Source organism: Dendrobium catenatum, unplaced genomic scaffold (assembly GCF_001605985.2).
Source record: "Dendrobium catenatum unplaced genomic scaffold, ASM160598v2 fragScaff_scaffold_1117, whole genome shotgun sequence".
Classification (NCBI taxonomy): Eukaryota; Viridiplantae; Streptophyta; class Magnoliopsida; order Asparagales; family Orchidaceae; genus Dendrobium; species Dendrobium catenatum.
The window spans coordinates 931,225-937,267 of NW_021319579.1; positions in this window are offsets into that span (position 1 = coordinate 931,225).

The window sequence follows — 6,043 nt, forward strand, 5'->3', positions numbered from 1 at the left end:
CCCCCCCTAAAAATTAAGGCCGGTTTCGCCCCTGCTCATATCTCTTATAACGGTCCAAGACCTCAACTCTCCAATAATTCTAAGATATCATAAACAAAATATCAATATAGAGAGATAATTTTCTAAAACAAGCAACCAAATTAAAAGTATCATAACTCCTCAACCATTGGTCCAAAAACTCATAAAATACCACCATTAGTTCTCTGACATCCTAAACCTTTGATTTGGAGTCTCTCATTATTTTTCTTCAAGAAAAATGCATATTATTAGAGTTCATAATTTTTTGCTCCAAATCTGTCCAAAATTTGAATTCTGTTTTACAATAACTCAAATAACCCTTTCATCACAACTTTAAGGGGGCACTAATCAAGTTGTTTCCTTTAACATAAATATTATATAGAACCTGCATCTCTTAGTAGTGGGTTAGATCCAACCTATATAAGTGACCACCTATGCTTCTCTCATTGCAACTCACCTTAGCTCATACTTCTAAGCTTTGAAAATACTTTGAACCTACTAACTATACATTGATTTGCCCTAGTTTCCTCATCAATGAATTAGGTAAAATACAACAAGGATGAAGATAATTCTTCCTTGAATTATCTCTTTAGCTTTCTAGCTCTAATAGTCTATCGATTATATCTTAGGAGGCTATAAGATGAATTATCTTTCTTAGAAGAAACATAGTTAAGGTATGAGTGGTTGTACTCAAGAAGCTAACTATATTGTTCTCCCTCAAACATCCCTTTATATAAATAGAATATGTCTAACCCAATTTGTCCTTCCTTGACATCTCTTTATATTTATAGAGTATGTCAATTACAACAAGGTAAGCATTTATGATATTATAGTGCTAAATTTGACACTATATTTTATACAAGTAATTAAGACTTTATTTTGAAGAATTTATGAGAAGGTGACATTACATGTGGCACCAAAATCATGGTTCACTAGTGCTAGACTATCATTACTATTGCATGGTACATGGTCTTGACAGTTTTACAAGACTTCTGTCTTTGATTCCTTTTTGAGAACTTTCTCTTGGCACTTTGCCTCTCTAGTATCTCTCTTTTAGAACTCTACTTATAGCTTTCATACATCATTTAGAAAACCTTCATGAGTTTTCTATTAGTCTTGACTAACTTGGAACTACTACACTTAGCATCAGTAAATGTATTGATATATTGTTTGTACACCTCCTCTTTAGGAGGTGATTTGTTCTTATGAATCAAGAGTTGGAAAAAAAGGATAACTTAGCTCCTCTTTCTATGTTACCATGTAACTTTGGAGGCCACCTTCCCTTAATTTCTTATTTTATATAACACCTTAGCATTGTGGGGTCATCATGGGGCTCTATTCTCCATAAGCTAGCCTTTCTTGGCTCTCAATAAGTTATGGAGAGCAAGAAAGACTTCTTCCACCTCTTCATTTAGCATTGAAATCTTTAGCGACTTAGATTTTCCACATTCATCATCGAGTGGGTAAAGCCTATTAATGGGAATTATTGATTTTTAATCATAATTTTATTTTTCTCTTTCTTCATCATTGTGAACACAAATCCCCACAAGATCACCTTCAAACATGTTTGATATGTCATAAAAAAATTATCTTGATCGGACACAAATCTCGAGGCAAAAATCAAGTTGGAAAATTCAAAAATCAAATCTTGGATCATCTGAACTCTGATTTCAACAAACTTATAGTTGAACTGATCGTCTTGGAAATACGAACCCAACGACACCAAATTCAACTCAATCCGAGCCCAAATGGGTCCAAATCAAAGACCCGAATTGCTATTAGAAGGTTCAAAACACAATTTGGATTACCAAACAGTTTCCAAACATGACATGCTTATAATCAAATCAAGCTGTTCGACAAGAAGAATCCAACGAGCAAGATTGCCAAATTCTGATATCATTAAGACCTTCAAATGTCTAATAAACAGTCCACGATCAAGGGATTCAATATCGGCCGTCCATCCAAACCACTCCATATTTTCCCTTGATCCTCCTCCTATTTACGGGTCATGCCATCCTCAAAAAACTATAAAAAACCCCTCATTTCTCTTAAGAGAGGACCCAAGAAAAAAGAAGAAGAGAAGAGAAGAAGGAAAGAAACTCCTCCTCGACCACCGTCGACATTCAAGTGATGCCGAAAATTTGCCCGACTTCTAAGTGACACCGGGATTCTGTCTAACTTCCAAGTGACGCTAAAATTCCGCTCGACTTCCAAGTAATGCCGGAGTTTCGCCCGACTTTCCAATGAAGTCAGAACTCTACCCGATCTCCAAATGGCACGGAAATCTATCTAATCTCATAGTGACTCTAAATTCAACCCAAATACACAACTTATTTATAACTGGATTTCAATCCGAAAGTGAATCATTATAATTTAATTGTCCTAAATTTTAAGGACGAGTCAGTCTCTTTTATCTCAACCAAACACTAGTGGAATTCTTTCAACTAAGCGTGGCCCTGGGGTTTTTCCCTTTCCAAGGTTTCCATGTAAAAATCTTGGAGTATTTATTTTTCTTCTGTTTGTGTGCTGAATATTCGTACAACGTTGAGACAAAAACTTTCTAACTCTATCGCTGTTCTAGCCTGCAACAGTTTGGCGCCATTTGTGGGAAACTCAATCCCACTATTTTAAGCACCACTATGATGGCCAACAGGCATAACAATCGTATCTTGGGAGCCTCCCGCTCCAACTCACACCAATCCAAAAATCCTTCCATGAACCAGGGACGCCAGGCATCTACCGTTTTTTATCCTAGGGGGCATAATGTTGCTGGAGAAGAAACTTCAGGGCCTTCCCTGGAAGACCTCCTTAGAAAGATGGAGGAATCTCATAATGAGATCCTTCAACTCCTGCGAGAGACTCAACGATTGGCACTAGCACCTCAAGAAGAGATTCTTCTCCCGCGAGATCCACCAGGGCTCGAAGATGTTCAACCCGAACATCATCATGGTGAGATTCCCCTTCCTCTGCCAAGGATGCATCCTCTGACACATCAAGATAATGAGCTTGCTGACACAGCAAGCTCAACCCATCCTTTACACACAGGTCGCCAACCTTGCATTCCTTCAGATATCCCCAAGGACTCAGCCCTACAGCATATTGTTGAACTCCCTCGTAACGCCCTACATCATGAAATATGAAGATTTATCCAACAAGAGTTTCCCATAAGGGGTATAAGGCAATCTCATCGTTAGTGGGACTTACAAGAGTTATCACCCCTAACCAAAGCCATCCTTCAACACCTTATTCTGACAGGATTCAAACTATCGAGCATCGATTCTTATGACGTGACATCCAACCTATACGAGCATATTAGGGGTGTAAGTGAGCCGAGCCGGCTCGAGCTCGACTCGTTTATAGGCTCGTGAGCCGAGCTTATCGAGCTCATGAGTCGAGCTCGAGCTCGAGTTCAAGATCGTTTCGTAAACGAGCTCGAGTTCGAGCTTGAGCCGGCTCAAAAATAATATTTTGAGCCATTTTTTTTTTTATAAAAATTTTGATGTTAGTTTTTTTCTACCAAAACGGGCAGCTTCATATAAAAGTTCAAAAAATTTCAAAAATTCTTCTCTCAAATGTCTATTCTAACAAATGCTAATAAATGCTGACAGCTTTTTTCCCTTTCAAATAATATAATAGGAGACATAATAAATGCTACATCAGCTTTTTTTTTCTCCCAATGCAATAGCTATTTTTGTTTTTTTTTTGGAATGCGGTAGCTATATAATACCATTGGTAAAACTGGGCGGGAAAACAAAAGGCCGAGCGGGAAAGCAAGACGAGCGGCTCGACGAGCAGCTTGATGGCTCATTACAGTATCGCGAGTCGAGCTCGACTTTTGAGCTTGACTCGAGTTCGAGCTCGATATTCGGCTCACGAGTTGAGCTCGATATTTGGCTCACGATTCGGCTCGAACACCCCCTGACTCGAGCTCGACTCGACTCATTTACACCCATAGAGCATATCGATCATTATAGGACCATCATGCATATCCAACGAGCCTTAGATGCGCTCCTATGCCAAGTTTTCCCTGTTAACCTCAAGGGAAAAGCACGAATATGGTTCTATTCACTTCCAGTTTGAATAATCTCCACTTTTATTATATTGGCCAAAGTATTCATTGAACAATTTATTGCCAATCAAAAAAATGCTAAGGATTCTTCCCACCTTTCTGAGATTCGCTAGAATGAAGGAGAATCACTGAAGGTGTATTTTCAATGATTTTCTATGGATGCTCAATAAATTCCAGAAGTAGATCCTAAATTGCTAGAGGAGTTTTCCTTGGAGGTCTTCATCCTGGTCCCTTTTACTCGGCACTTATGCGAGATATGGTTCCTTTATATACTAAACTAATATATCGTGTGGAGGCACAAATATCAACAGATGAAGCTATTAATACCCATAGGAAGCAATTTGAGCAATCTTCCGAAAAGTGCAGAAATGCTCCTACAATAAAAGAAACAATGGAGAAGAAGAAAAGGAACGACTCCAAAAATTTTAACGTTTACCCAAAGAGAGGGGTCCTGAATTTGAATAGGGGATGTTACCTACCAAAAATAGGGGAAAGCTTCAACTGTAAGAAAATTAGAATGTGGGAGGAGAAATAAAAGAAATAACTGAAAAAAAGTCTAACTTCTATACAAGGAGAGGGGCACTGATTTTGAGTAGGGAAAGTCATCTACGATAAATAGTGGAGAGCCTCAAATTCTGATATCATTAAGAACTATAAATATCTAACAAATAATCCACGATCAAGGGATTCAATATCGACCGTCCATCCAAACCACTCCATATTTTCCCTTGATGATCCTATTTACGGGTCATGCCATCCTAAAAAAATTATAAATAGCCCCTCATTTCTCTTAAGAGAGGACCCAAGTAAGAAGAAGAAAAGAAGAAGGAGAAGAAAAGAGAAGATGATAAGGAGGGAGGAAACTCCTACTCGACCGCCACCGGAGTTCTGCCAGACATTTAAGTGACGTCGAGATTCTACCCAACTTCCAAATGATGCCAGAGTTTTGCCTATCTTCCAAGTGACTGTTGACCTCATTTTTGTATGAGGTCACTCTTAACTCCTCCTTGAGTCATAGATCCTAGGATCTTCCTAGTACCTAGCCCTTAGGCCTAATCCAAATCTTGACTCAATCCAAACCCAGAATTTTAGGCTAAAGTCTTAGGCCCTAAAGCCCTTTCTAGGTGATTTTTCCATCACCTTAAAACCCAGTCAATTGGCATCTAATGCAGGGTCTATCAATTGAATATTGATGTGACATGTATCTAGTGTCAACCTTCTAAATTTGAGCTCATTTGGAGGACTCTAACCCCATAGTCTTAATCTAACTCCAAAGGTTGCAAAACTTTTAAATATTTACAATCAATGCCACTGGACCCTTTCACCTAGTGAAATTTGACTTTGGAGCCCCCTCCAAACCCTTTTGAATATTGATGTGACATGTATCTAGTGTCAACCTTCTAAATTTGAGCTCATTTGGAGGACTCTAACCCCATAGTCTTAATCTAACTCCAAAGGTTGCAAAACTTTTAAATATTTACAATCAATGCCACTGGACCCTTTCACCTAGTGAAATTTGACTTTGGAGCCCCCTCCAAACCCTTTGATCACCTCTAATACCGTGATATTGATTTGTTGAACAATAGTCTACACCTTTGTGGACCTCTGAAAGAGCACCGTGCGAACGGGTCAATTGGAAGGGATAGATTGGATCGTCCATACGACTAACCATTAAGGATAGAGGCTGTCGCCAACACACCTCGATGGGTAGTAATATACACAACCTAATCACGGATTTCCCCCACCAGATGCAAGAGTTCGAATGGGGTTTAGTAGATGTGGGACCAAGTTTCCCACGGGCGCAAGCCCCCGTGGTTAATTACATCCAAGGCCGGAGCCTGAGAAAACTCTTGATTAAGGATCATACATTATCCTCTCCTAAAGTGGGATTGGTACATGGGTATAGACTAGGAAATCCTACTAAAAGGGAAGAAAGGTACAAAGGGCTGAATCAAC